The 15114-nt window shown below is 41.1% G+C and overlaps 1 long non-coding RNA gene across 1 annotated transcript in view; it reads left to right on the top strand.

Moving 5' to 3' along the window:
• Positions 1-15114, top strand: part of LOC310825665 — a 217145-nt gene that overhangs the window by 78681 nt on the left and 123350 nt on the right. Inside the window, exons 3-4 of the long non-coding RNA XR_014555412.1 lie at positions 2665-2786; positions 9008-9100. This is a non-coding gene — a long non-coding RNA (uncharacterized lncRNA). The remainder of the gene's footprint in view (positions 1-2664; positions 2787-9007; positions 9101-15114) is intronic.

The following is a 15114-nucleotide window of genomic DNA, read 5'->3' as shown; positions in this document are numbered from 1 at the left end:
TTTCAGGCTTTTTCAATGGGTTTCAATTATATATGATTTCATCGACGTGAGCAGTGCGTTGGAACGTAAACCCCGCGTAAAATGGGGGAGGCCTGTAATGCAGTTCTAAAGCATTGTCTTTTCATGACTGACTATTTTGTCAATGATATACAATCACAGAATTGTAGAGTTGAAAGGTACCCTGGGGGCCATCTAGTTCAGCCCTCTGCTTTTGCCCGGCAAAAGGTATCTTTTGCCCAGCATGAGGTTCAAACCCATAACCTTAAGATTAAGAGTCTCATGCTCTACCCTGGCTATCCCTGGCTCTGTGTTGAATTTGAAAGTGCTGAAAAAGCAAGGGTTGCTAACCTCACGGTAAAGTAGCAAGCTCGTTGTAAGAGATTATATGATCACTGAAGATCCACCTATAAATTGGTGAAATTGATTTTTGATGCCAAGTTGTGATGAGTTTTATATTTGCTCATTTCAGATTACTAAAATAAGAGGCACCAAAGTTGGATAGTAGATTTTGTAGATTACAAGTTAAACTCCATGGTTTAAACCATTGCACATCTGTGAAATTTCCCTTAGCATGTTCCTATAAATACTTTGCTTGGTTGGTACCAGTTTTTAATAGAAATTAGTCTTGTTACATCATTATAATAGTGTTTAGTATTTTGTACATTTATCCATCCTTTATTAACATCAAGAAGGTAGAAGGGGGATCATTCTGCACAGAACCATTATTCAGTAATATAAATTTAGTTATGGTCGCTTCCCAGTTGTATAATGTTGTGTAATTCAGTCTCAATGAGCTGTTAATAAACAAAATATTATTTGTGATAGAATGTTAATTTTAACTCTGGCTGTTCTCCTGAGCCATGGTAGATTATTAATCTTTTGTTTATAATCTTTTTCAATTGTGGTTATTAATATATTAAGATTGTGACTGATTTGAGGTCAGGATAAGTATCCAGCATTGTATGCATTGTAAATTGCATTCTGTTTCAAATTGAAGTTACTGCTAATCATTCTTACTTATCTAAGTTTATTTTATAACCAGATGCTTTGCTGAATAAAAATAAAGTGTCCATTGGTTGTTTGAAAGAGTTAATTGGGTGGGTCTGGGTTAAGGCAATAGCATCTGCATGCATCATCTTAAGTTCTATATGTCCAAATTTAATTCCAGAAATGTTCTTTGTTGTTTCTGATTGAAATTGCATGTGGTTCCAAGAAAAAAAGCAAAAAACAGAGGAGCATGTATTGTGTGTTTTTACCTGGAATGGACTGATGGAAGCTGGGAGCCAAAAGGCAATGCTTTGAAAAGTAAAAATAAAAACTGTTATTAAAATATTAGAAAATGACATATTAATGATGACTATTTGGGTAACTACTTTAAAAGTTCAAGCAAACTATGTTTTTCCATTCTAACAAACAAGAGCAAGTTTAGCATCCAAAAAGCAGCAGAAGCTGTTTTGGGAAGACAAATGGAGAGGATGATTGATAAAAGGGTAGAAAAAGCCTGTAATTCACTAACCACTTAAGCTGACATTCTTGTACTGAAGCTGGCTTTAATGCTCTTGAAGACCATAGTGGAAGACAGCTGTCTTAAATTAGAAGCCTAATGCTATCGGCCAGATTTAGCTGCAGAGGTGTGCACAGATGTATACAGCACTTTTGGCCTTGAAAAGGTCCTTGCTGTAGATGCACAAATGAATTGATAATTTGGCTCAGGATAAGAGATGACCTGCCAACCTTATCTCCATTTGTGTTAAAAAATGGCTATAAGTAGCACTTTCATTCCAATGTAGGTAGCCAAGGAATGCACTAATGGAGGGAGTGTAGCCCCTCATTGAACATGGAAAGTGAAGTGATGACACCTGAGGGGTTTTCACTTATCCTGTTCTCCTGACATTGTGCATCTCTCAAGCTCCACTCCTGGAATCCCGCATGACATCAGCCCCACTTCTGACACATTGAGCATGGATATCTGAAGAGGGAAGCATGCTCACATAGAGTTCTACACACATTGGTTTCCACATGGTCTGGATCCCTGCCACAACCAGGGTTCCACATCATGTGGAAACATATGTACATGGCCTCTACATATGCACATGTGCCCTCCTCAGATGTCCACGCTCAATACATGGATGTTGGAGTCAGGGAGATGCATCACATTGGGGGTGGTGTCCCCACCTCCTTATTCTCATGGAGTGCCCACACATATGGGGCCTATTGTTGTGGTTAGTTTTAGCTCTTTTGTGATCTTGGGGTTTTGCTATCCTATGTACAGTCCTATACAGCGCTACCCAAAAGTAAAATACATTGAATTCAATGGGAATTATCCCCTGGTATATAGGACCATAACGTTCGTCCTACTGAAATTGAAGTCACTTTAGTTACCTTGCAATTTTTATTATTATTTCATTGTTGGGTATAACAGATGAAGCACACATGAAACTCTTTAAAGGCACTTTCATGACAAAATGATATAAGTTATACTGAAAGCTCTACTCATTTTTTGCTGAGAAAGGAATTCCAGACATGAAGAATGAATGCCTAAGAATGCCTTTCTCAAATATGCTGTATGAAAGTTCATAGCTTTAATTCATTTAAAGTTTTTGACGACCAAGTATTGTGTATCTTTAAAATAAGGTTATGACAGATGTTTTTCTTCTATTTCAGGCACCTGCCCAAACAGCTCATTAATCCAAAGTATACAGAAGTCAGCAGGATTTTCCCCACCCCCATCTGCCTAATTTAATTCAGTGAACAATAGATCAGCATCCTAGAGCAGTTTTCTCAAGGTATGACATTGATAAAGCATCATTGGATAAAACTACAAATTTCAAACTGGTATACAGATATCTAAGATTTTGCACTAGAACAGCAGGGTAAGGGCCTTTCCACACTTACCTTTTATAGTGGCATTAGTGGGGAGTGCCAGACACTGCCCATAATTAGTATATTTGTGTTTTTGTAATGGATGAGACTCTAGTCATAGAACTTTTCTCAATTTGGGCTCAACCTGCCATAAATGGAAGGCAAGAAATGCAGTAGCTCTCCAGTAATAGGAATATGTAGCCAAAGGCACAGGTGGTCTGCTGAAAATTTACTCTTAAAAATGTCAGATCAAACAGCAACCATACCTTTAAAAATGGTAAGTGTGAAAAGGTCCTAAGTCCTACAAGTTGCCTGTTCTTGTACAACTGTGTTAGGGTCACCGGGGAATGATCTGGGAACCTCAAAATTTCTGGAGCTGGGCATCACATGAGACATATACTGGGGTGTATAGGTTCTCAGGCCTCAGAGCCCCCCTCAAGTGCATGGACAGCATTGGCTCCTTCAGTTGGCAGGTGCTATAGGGTCTCTTGAGACCAGGCCTTGTATAAATACTGAGAGCCAAGTCTTGTGCCCTTTCAGAGTGGGGTTATATTGCTTGCTGCAGGGGTCAGCAACCTTTTTCAGCGGTGGGCCAGTGCACCATCCCTCAGACCTTGCGGGGGGGGGACCGACTATATTTTGGGGGGGAGGGAAATGAACGAATTCCTATGCCCCGCAAATAACCCAGAGATGCATTTTAAATAAAAGCACACATTCTACTCATGTAAAAACATGCTGATTCCTGGACCATCCGCGGGTTGGATTGAGAAGGTGATTGGGCCGCATCCAGCCCCCGGGCCTTAGGTTGCCTACCCCTGGTTTGCTGTATCTAAAAATTGACTGAACCATCCCAACTTTCCTTTTCTTTTTTGGCAATGTGTGAGCCATGAGGCAAAAAGAAAATGCCCTCAGAGTTTAGGAGTAGGAGACTTAGGTGTTTTGACAAGGTAGTCAACAGAGGGGGCCCCCATCCTTTTTTACACTTCTTAAAGAGCTTTTTTTTAAAACCCAAAAACTGTTAGTGGCAGTAAAACTCTCTAAAGCCTCTTGAGTTGTGTTTCCTGTGCCAGAATGCCCATTAAAGCATTGGTTTGTTGTGATTAAACTGTTTTTCCCTGGGGGGAAAAGGATGGTTTCACCCTGGCTTTAAAAAAAATGTAAGTGAACCGTTCCTTGACCACCTCATCAGGAAACTGTGATACTGTATGTCAAACCCGCCATGAGAACGTGTGTGAAATTCACCACTGCCACCCGAAAGCAATAATTCCATGAGGGAAATGCATTGTAGGTAGCCTACAGAGGTAAAATAAATGCATACTTGAATGCTTTTACCTTTACTACTTGAATGCTAGGGAAATCTTTCTATTATTGATCGGTTCTTTGAGGCTGTTACACAAAAATGTTAGATGAAACACAACTCCTGGCTTAGCTGATTGGTAAACAACAACAAAAATGTGTTCAGAAGGACCAAATTATTTCAAGTTTTCCTGTGTACAGTACATGAAAGCTATTAGATAACTTTTTTTGCTGTATTTATTCTGCTCTCTTGGCGGCCAGAATGATTGATGGTTACCAAAGAAGCTATCCATTTTGCTGACAATTGCAGTGTTGGTTAAACCCTTGGCATCATTGGCTAGTACTTTTTTGCAATTCAGCTACTGTCTTGAGTATTATTAGAAACCATTATTTTGTGAAATACAGTATTTTGTAAAGTACAGTACAAAATGCACATGCAAACATACAGTAGCTTCCAGTGGGAAGGATCCATATATAGACTTCCACAGAAATGTTAAGAGCAGGTCAGCTGGGGGTCTAATGTTGATCCTCTTGTTTGCATTTCTAAAGTAATTCATATCAAGTGGAAAGGTGTGCAGCAACTCATTTGTAGCTAGACCTGTCTTTTACATGTAAAACTGTCTGCCACTTTACATGGGAATGAATATTCTTCAGGAACTTGGAAACAACACATTTCTCGCTGTTATGTGCTGCTTCTTTCATTCTGAGTAGGATTGTAGCCCTATTCACAAACTGGGCGAACTGTACAATAAAGGTACCATGGGTTTGTACCCACACCACCCACCACTGAGCCTAGCTCATTTAAATCAGAAGAATATAAAGGGCAATAAATTTGTCTTGTACACACTGAGGGCAGATCCATACCATACATTTAAAGCACATTCAATACACATTTAAAACTTGCAACTTTCCCCCAAAGAAACCTGAGAACTTTTGTTTGTTAAAGGTACTGTAAATGTTAGGTCTGTATGAGGGGGGCGGTCTTCAGTTCTCATAACTGACGGAAGTCGTGTGATTTAAATGTGTGTTTGATTTGCTTTAAATGCATAATGTTGGATCTGTTCACAGAGTCTGATTAGGAGAAACCTGAAATGTCTTGCTTGAAAGCTTTCAAGCTGCAATGGGGAGTGAATTTTAGAGGATCCCTAATTTTGAAGGGAGGTGGGCGATTTGCAGGTTGAGCACAATTATTTGAAAAGTTTAGTGGTGATGGCAGTCTATATCTATCTATCTATCTATCTATCTATATCTATCTATCTATCTATCTATCTATCATCTATCTATCTATCATCTATCTATCTTTCTATCTATCATCTATCTATATCTATCTATCTATCTATCTATCATCTACTATCTATCTACTATCTACTATCTATCATCTATCTATCATCTATCTATCTATCATCTATATCTATCTATCTATCTATCTATCATCTATCTATCTATCTATCTATCTATCTATCTAATCTATCTATCTATCATCTATATCTATCTATCTATCTATCAATCATCTATCTATCATCTGTCATCTTCTTCCTTCCTTCTGCTACCACAGGCAATAGAGGCAGAGCTCTTCTTCAAAGAGGTGGCAATCAGTAATGGCTGCCATCCCCCCAACCTCTCTCAAATGCCATGGAACAATTTACATTGTGTATTTTTTTGGTGAGAAGGCAGATCTATTAAGCTGTGCTAAAACATCTGCAGCTGCTACCAATTGTAGCCTCATGAGCTTATGAAAGAATTCCCCCCCCAAAAAAAAACCCCACATCCACCATTTGCTGCCTATGAATGGGATAGAAAAGGGCAGAGTTTAGCTCAGCTCTGTGTGTACAATTGTGACCCCCTCATCTTTGCAGCTGGGTGGGGTTAGAATATAGTGGACATGCCCATGAACCAACTTCCTCTGGTAGGGGGACATTTCATCAGAGAAGACCCCATTACTGCAGTGGAAAACACAGCTGATGGAACATTACTGCTGGCAGGGCTTGTTTTTATAGGGAACTCACAGGAACTCAGTTCCAGCACCTCTCAGGTGGGCACAATTGCCTTTCTAAGAGAATGAGGGAGCTGTTCATGGTGAGTTTCAGCACCTCTTTTTCTTGAAAAATGGCACTGACTATTGGCAGTGTTTTACTTTCTGTTTGAAACAATTGTCTTCCCTGGCTGGCAGCAGCTCTCCAAGTTGTCATATACAGAACTTTCTCAGCCCTGTTCCCTGGGGTCTTTTAATCTGGAAACTCTGGCGCTTTCTGCATGCAAAAAGGGTGCTCTACCACTGCATTGTAGCCTCTCCTCCTTGTGTATTCTGCTTATCCCAATTGATGCCAATGTTTAACATTTATTCCAGTAATGTAAATATTTGAACTGCGAAGCTTTGCTGTTTTAATATTCCAAATGAAGTAGAGCATTTCAACCAAATACAGGCTCATAAAAATGTCAGTTTCATTAGAATTTAGAGTCAACATGCACGGTACACAGAAAATTAAGAATTTTTGTGACCATGATTTCTGCTAGTTTCCAGGAGCAGCCAATGAGGTTGTGCAGACCGATGTAAGCAGTAGGAATAAATGGCCACTGCTAAGTCATGAGTGATGACCAAATGGGTGAGGGGTCTGGTGCCCATACTGGAAGGAGAAGCAAGATACCAAGGGAAGCAGAGGTTGTATAAAGTCATGGAAGCACATAACTGCTGAGAAGTAGGAAATTTTAGTAAGGGCTGTTGATGTCAACATTGCACTGAGCACTCCTACCAGCTGCACATCAGCATGGTGCTTAGTTTTTCCAGCTTCCTTCTGCTTCTACTTTTATCTTGCATCTCCTGCTAGGTAATAGGTTCCTTTCCCTCTTTTGGTTGCCCTCAGCAGCAGCAGGTTATTGCTGTTTCTTAGCCTTTCAGTGCAACACTTGCCAGCTGCTGCTCGGGACAGCTAATTCTCCAGACAACATCCAGAAAGTCTGTTATTGATGTTCATCGCTGGTCTGTTAGCATATCCTCGTCATTTGGGTTGGTGGAGATGGCTGTTTCCCATTAATTGACTAGAGGAAAAGAGAAATGATTAACTTAGTTTTAATACACTTCCCAGAAAATGAATATATCTATAACATTTGTCCTGGGACCACACATTTCTTCACAATCTGTTTCTGATACATTTGGGCTTCCTATGAGCGATTTCCAAAGGAAGTAGGCACATTCTTCTTACTCATAGTTCCATTCATGGACTATAAGACACACAACCCCCCCCCCCCTTTACCATCGGATGCTACACAAAAGAAATAGATAAAATATGTGGTGTTTAAATTCAAAGCTTTCTTTTTAGTAGACCATTTAAGCTAAATCTGCCACATTGCCATGTTTTTCATTACCTTGCTTGCTTTTTCCATGGCGTTGAGTCCATAATTTCATAAACATAAGGAAACTAAAACATTTTAGCTCAGCATTTATAGAAGACATGAGCCATTAATTGTGTGATGCTGTTATTTACCCTTGAGAGTTTCAATATATATTGTGAGTCAGAATTTGTTTGGGAAGGCATTCTCCATCAGTCCCGTGGTCCTAGCAGGAGTGATGTTTGTGAGCATGCAGTGGAATTTCATTCCAGTTAACAACAGTGGAGCTTATGTCTCCAGTGAACCCTCCCCACCAGCTTTTCACTTTCTCAAGATTAAATATTTTGCTGGGTGGGAGATTGACAGTGAACCAGGGGGCACATTTCTTCATTCCTTATTTCTGTTTAAGAAAGCTGAGAAAGAAGGGGTAGATTTCTTGGGCGGGGGGTAGGAACATAAACTGAATCAAGCTGAGGCGAGTTCACTCATTGCTAATATTTGATATCAAATTCTGCTTTCAGGTGACTCATTTGGGTTTTTTGATGCTATGATATTATTAAAATGATACCATTGCAACTGTTAGAGGATATAGGACTCCTATAATAGGAGCATGTAAGCAGAGCCTGCTGGATCAGGCCAAAAGTCCAGCTAGTCTAACATCCTGTTCTCCCAGTGGCCAACCCAATACCTATGGGAAGCCTGAAAGCTTAGCCTGAGCTTGAGAGCACTCTCCCAGCACAACCATGCAAACATAGCCACTGTGGTTGGTAGCCAGTGGTAGCCTTGTCAGCCATGAATCTGTCTGATCATCTTGTAAAGCCATCCAATATGGTGGCTATTGTTACTTCTTGTGGGAGCAAATCCCATAGTATAACTATGGACTGTGTGAATAAATAATTTCTTTTGTCTGTTTCTGAAACTTCCAACATTCAGGTTACGAGGCGGTAGTCTCGTAATCCTGGGTAACCGGGTTCGCGTCTCCGCTCCTCCACATGCAGCTGCTGGGTGACCTTGGGCCAGTCACACTTCCTTGAAGTCTCTCAGCCCCACTCACCTCACAGAGTGTTTGTTGTGGGGGAGGAAGGGAAAGGAGAATGTTAGCCGCTTTGAGACTCCTTAAAGGGAGTGAAAGGCGGGATATCAAATCCAAATCCAAACAAATTGAATATCCTTGAATTCTGATATTATAAGAGAGGAAGAAAAACTTGTCTCTGTCTGCTTTATGCACACAGAGGAAACAGCCTAAACTGGGGGTCTCAGCCAAAAGTACTTATTGTTTTTGTGAATGTGAATGCTCGGCAGCGTCAAACAGCCTGAGGAAAGAACCAAAGGAGTGACATAGCGCTAAGAGCTCTGGAATGCTGGGGGTGGGGAGAGAGAACAACTTTCTGCTGGAGAGACTGGGAGGTGAAGTGAGAGAAAGGAAAGGTGGCTGAGGAGAAGAAAATAAGTTCAAAAATAAGTGGAAGGAGAAATCATGATCTTTACACTAATACATACATGTTTTCGTATGCATTGCTAGGCCGGAGGACTGCATTGCAAGATTTGGAGCAGTGTGAATTTCAAAGAGTGGCCCTGTTTCAGTTTGCACATCATTCTGGAAAGTGTGGACTGGGTAAGTTCACCTTTAAATGTGTGCTGAATCAAATGGTTGCCTCATATCTGTTTCCTACTGACTCTGGTCTTGGCCATGCCATCATCTGAGTGTTTACGTGGTGCGTGAAAGGATTCTACATGCATACAGATGTAAGCACATGAAATTTCTCCATACAAGGAACCCCATTGGTCCAAGAAGTCCATGTGTAGAGCTTCCTCACATACCCAATGCCCAGATGACCAGGCACATCACCACCAGGTGCATGGGTAGAGGAAGATGAAGCTAATCTTCTCAGCCCCACAATACCACTCATATATATTTTTCAGGCACATTTGAATTCCCCTTACATGATCCTTGCTTGGCTTAACCATGTGACCAAAATGTAATAATTCAAAGCAAGAATGATGCTGTGCCCCTGTTAATCAGTGACCACAGCAAGCCTCAATGAGAGCCTCTAAACCAAGGGAAGGAGGGCTGGGAAAGTTTACTCTACTTGAGGAAAGGAGGGAAGAATTCAGGCAAGATGGTGGCCCATCCTTTTAAAGGAAGCTAGCACTCTCTCCTGAGATTTTGCTAGGCTGCGTGAGATGCAGGGGCCCCAAGATCTTGCAAGAAAATAAAACCCCTCCTATTCAACCATTGTGGCAGCATCAGATGTTGCAGATGTTGTGAGCAGTATGTTATCATTGTAAGCTAGAACTGAGAAGCATGAAAATGAGTGATTGTGCAGGGGTGTGGTATAGCGACCAGCAGACTAAGATGCATGGCAATGGATTTATGGGTGTTGATCCCAGTTTAGGACCTAGTGGTTTCCAGTTTGTAACCCTTTGCTTGACACTTGGCTAAGAATTAGTATTTTTGTCGAGTGCACTGAATTCTGTTTGCCTCTACTGCTCAAACTGAGAAAAGTATTACAATGGAAGATGGATTTCCCTGACGGCATATTTTTAGTTGTACAAGTACGAGCCTGAAGCTAAGCCGACCGTGATCCAGAGAAATGTTAACACATACCTTATGATAAGGCTGTTTGAGGAACTGACCTAATCCATACCTCCTGGACTACTTTACATGCTACCTTACAGACATATGCATATTATGGATGAATTTAAAAGTGTATCACAATAAAATGTTAATCATTCATGAAATGAAGCTTCAGACATGATAATGAAGCAGCAGGAAAAAGAAATAGAAGAAGAAAAAGCTCTAGGATGTTTATTCTAATTTGTGTAATCATTGTGGATGTTTCCCAGGATCCAGCCTATTGCTTGTGTGGCAAGGAAAGGAACAGGACTGTGTAGTTTATTGCCTTGTGACATGGATTTTCCTCATATTTCCAAGAGGAGCCCTGCTTTTTCAGAGTTTGCATGTGCCCTTTAGACTCCTAACACAGAGACTTAGAGGAGCCATTCCTCCCCAACATTCTGGTCACATTGCCTTCTTCATTAGTCCAGCATTCCTTCATCTTGTACTTCTTGGATTTTTTTGTAAAGAATGTCATGAAGTGACTTGCTAAAAATGCATTAAGGGCCCTTTTAAGGAGATGTTGTGTTATCCCAAATTAGGGAATGTACTCCAAGATCCTATTCAGAAAATACATATTTTTCAGATAATAGTTTGCAATGAAATTAATTGCCTGTGCCAATCTACAGTAGAGTGGTTTGTGCATTTGATTTATTTATCACCTAACATTACAGTATCAATGTGACTTGCACTGAAAGCAGGCAAACTTCAATATCAATGTGACATATAAGAAATATAACACAGCTGTACCACTTCAAATGATCACACAGGAAAAAAACTGCCTACCCCAACAACCTTAAGCATAATTACTAATAAAAAAATTAAATTAAAACTCCATCTTCACACCTTTTCATTCTCCCCCAAATACTGTCACACAGCCCCAGTATCACAGAGTTCCAGTTCAAATGGTTTTTTAAAAGGCAAGCGATATTTGTTACGCCACTATAGTGAAGTTTAGGTCCTCTAGTGAAGTTTTGTCCTGTAATCTCACAAGGGTGGGAGATCTTATGAAACATAAGCTATACTCAGTTTGATTCTTTTCTGTTATGTCAAGCCACTCCAAATTTCAGAGAGAGCAGGAGATGAACCATATCCCAAATATGAAACTCTTCGCGTTAGCTCTTCACACAGCTATCACATTTTTAAAAAACCTGTTATCATGAAGTCTATCTGGGACCACAGGTGTTTACTTAATTATTTGTTTTATTCAGATAGCATGACCTGCTTTTCAGTTGAAATTACATGCCAAAATAGACTACTATCATGGCCTGCCCAGATAAGGAAGGGACATGTCTGATAGTTAACACCTTATTGGCAAAAGAAACACAGCAGCTTTCATGATGTTCCAGATAAACATGCTTACACACTTGTAGCCTCTAGGAACCTGTCCACAGGTCTGGGCCCTATGGAGCAGTTGCAGCAACAGTGGGGTCCCTCCCCTCCTCTGGCTTATATCCCCTCCTTTGGGTTGCATGCCTGCAACCTAAGATGTCTCCAGCACAGAAATGATTACTGCTCTTCCCTCTTCAAGCCCCTTCTGGCTCTAGAAGACAGTGGGCAGAGAAAGGTCGGGAATCTACTGACCTATCGTCCCTCATCTGACCTGTCCCTTCTTCCACCACCATATCCTGCACACCTTCTTCTGCCTTGGGGTGCCCTGATATTCCCTCCTTCCCTGGATCCTGCCTTGCGGGTGGCGTCACCCCCCCCTAAATCACTGGTCTCCTCTCTTGGGTCACTGCCCTGGTGCCCTGCCTCCGCCACATGCTCTTCAGAGCCCTGCCCGTCCCTGACAACCAATAAAGCCTAAAACAATCCATTTAAAACAACATGGTATCATTGTTCAACTCTGTCCTGAAAGCAAAGAAGTTGACCCAGCTGGGGAGTTTCCATCTCCCCTATCAGTTCTGCTAGACTTTGGTTTCTGTGTATGTGTGTGTTAGAGAGAGAAAGAACAAACCATTAGTACCTCCTCCATGGTAACAGTACAAGTGATAGTGGAGTGAAGTGGGGGACTTTTGATCGGCATGCACTAACATGCTGGTTATTGATATGAATCCATAGTTTATTTTTAACAACGGTTTAATTTGATGTACAGACCAGGCCACTGTAACTTCTTTATAAAAAAGTAGGTTTTAAAAAAGAAGAAGAAAGAAATAGAAAATTTGATATGCTGTATTTAAAGAAGGCAACATAGATAGTATCTTTGGCTACCTAAATATTAAGCCATCCCTTAAGAGACCTATTTTATGAAGCAGGTACCTTGTAAAAATATACATTAGAAAGATTTTCTCCAGATGGTAAGTACAAAATGACCACTCTTCCCAATGCATTTCCCTTGTGATCTATAACCATTTCAGCTACCTCTGACTCATTTTGTTGATTCCATCACCCAAACCAACATCAGCCGGCCACTTAAAATAAGTTTATAAAAGTGTTCAAGGTTCACTCATTGCTGAATCAGGCTATGTTTACAGAACAGGAAACTTTAAAAAATAAATTTGCCTCCATAATTCTATGGAACAAGAACCTAATCAAAAGCAGCCTTACAGCTGGGTGTGTTGCCTGCTTGCCAAGTTCATATTGGCAACAGCTCTTAATAAAATATAAATGCAGTGGTTATCTTTTGTTAGCATGGGAAAGAGACATATCTGAAAGAGGAGCAGCCAGTCACAAAAGTCTTTTAAAATGAATCTGAAATACAGACAGAGCTGGCCCAAGTTACTTTTCTGTTTGAGAATCAAATCCCTTCAGAACAAACATCTGACTAAACATCAGGAAGAATGGATGATTTAGTTGAGATTTCTGCATTGCAGGGGGTTAGACTAGATGACCATTGCGAGTCCCTTCCAACTCTACAGTTCTATGGTTTTGTGACAAGATGGTGCCCCCATCTTGGGAGAAGAGTGATATTACATCCACATGTTTCTCTAATATCTGTGGCATAGGTTGAGTACATGTAATTTTCTACGTGAAGTCCATTTTCTGCCATTTCTCAGACGATGCTGATTGCATGCATTGAAATGACTTTTATGGGGAAAGTGCTTCACCAGCCATGGCAGAGCGCTGCAACAGTGTTGTCAAGTTGATAAATGACTGAAAAAAGGCTTCTTGCAGAGAATCGAATCCCTTCAGAACAGTCCCTTCATTGCCTCATCTCTCTCTTTCTCTTCCTACAGTTGTCTATGAGCATCTGAAAACATCTGGTTCAGCTCTTATTACAAATTCAACTGCACTGAGCACAAAAAGAACTAAGCAGTTCTTAGCTGCTTGGGTTGCTCACGTTCTTGCACTGTGGACTGGATTTTCCCTTTTAATACAAAAGGAAAATAGGCTCCACAGAACGTTATGAAGTAGGTTATATAAAGTTCATACGATGAAGAAAGCAGCTGTTGCTTTCAGGCTTCTAAGAGCAACTGTTTCAAACAACTATAGATGCATAGAGAGGCTAGAGAGATATTATAGGAACTAAAATGCCATGAGACCCAAACCACATGCTTAGTCAGTCCATCAGGTTAGCTTTGGGGGATCCTGGCTTCATGAACAATGGAAATCCTCTATCCACACCCACACCCCGACACACACACTTAGTGTGACTATATAGCTTCATTTACAGTTGTGCACTGCAAAATTCTTCCCTTCTTTAATGCCTTCTCAGGTTGAGCTGCACCAGCAAGTATCATAGATGCAAGATACACCTCACACTTACTGGCCATATTCACACCAGAGCTACAGTTCTCAGTTGTTGCTGACATCCGCCTGTCTCAGGAGACATCAGAGAAGTGTGCCTTTAGGGGTGAAGTCAAACTGTTGGAAGGTTACAATGCCTTCTGTGGTTGTAGAGATTGATACAGGAGATGTTTCGTTGCAGCTGGGGTAGATGAAGGCATCCGGTTTTGCTGATGCAGATGCACCATGGCATTTGTGCTCCTCCCAGTGGCCATTCTTCCTCTGGTCACTGTTATGGATGATCACTGCAAGGGATTCCCACATGGCAAGGTTGATGTTGCCAGTCTTCATGTCATGTTTGCAGACATCTTTGCAGCATGGAGTTGGTCTGCCAACAGGCCTGGTTCCTTTGGCAAGACAGGTACAGCTAAGGCCCACCTCTCCAAAAGGGTATGGGACAATATGATGTTAACAACCAATACCTATGAAGGTCTACCAGGTTTGCATGTTGAGGCTGTCTTCTTCTCCGCAAGGCCTGCCAAGGTGCTTTGGTGCATCCCTTTGAGATTGCTAGTGTGCCTTCCTGGAAGGCACCTTGGCGATTGTCAAAGGGACGTGCCAGGGCGGAGGCGCGACCTGTTGACAATTGCCAAAGCGATCCCAGAAAGTGCTCTGGTGCTTGTCAGCTGGGTTGGGCTGACTCACACCAGGGTGCCAGTCTTAATTGGGACATTCTGAGATTGGTTTCTGTTATCCGGGATGTCCCACTGAAAACAGGACAGTTGGAGGAGTATGGATTTGGGAAGTAGTGATGAATTAACTAGTCACCTTTCAACAAAACTGGTCCATGTGGTGGCAGGAACTAGACTTCTTGGGTAAATATGCACTTCTGGCTTCAGCTGCTCTTGCTCCAAACAGAGAGTATAAATACCAGTGCTGGCTAACATGGTGCCCTGTGCATCATCACTGGCCATAGCCATGCTGGCTGGGGCTGATGGGAACTGTAGTCTCAAACATGTGCCAGCTTTACAGTTCTCTGACACTTGGACATCTACCCATTCTGCAGATGCTCTTAGCTTTGGGCACTTGACCTTATGATCTTATTTACAATTAAATAAATGTAAAAAAAAAAAAAGCTGCATGCCTTTGACTTTTCCTTGGAAGTAAGTACCGGTAAGTTTTGGCTTTCTTTTGAGTAAGCATAAGATTGAGTTCTTAGAATGAAATGCAGAACAAGCTGTAAACTTAGTATGTATAAATTGACATAGGCTATTGAGGCCAAAATAAATTTTGTAATCTCTTCAATGCTCTAAGCCAACTTAAAACATTTGATTGAGGCTCAA

Source organism: Podarcis gaigeae (assembly GCF_964106915.1).
Source record: "Podarcis gaigeae genome assembly, chromosome: 10".
Lineage (NCBI taxonomy): Eukaryota > Metazoa > Chordata > Lepidosauria > Squamata > Lacertidae > Podarcis > Podarcis gaigeae.
This window is presented reverse-complemented; position numbering and strand designations above follow the sequence as displayed.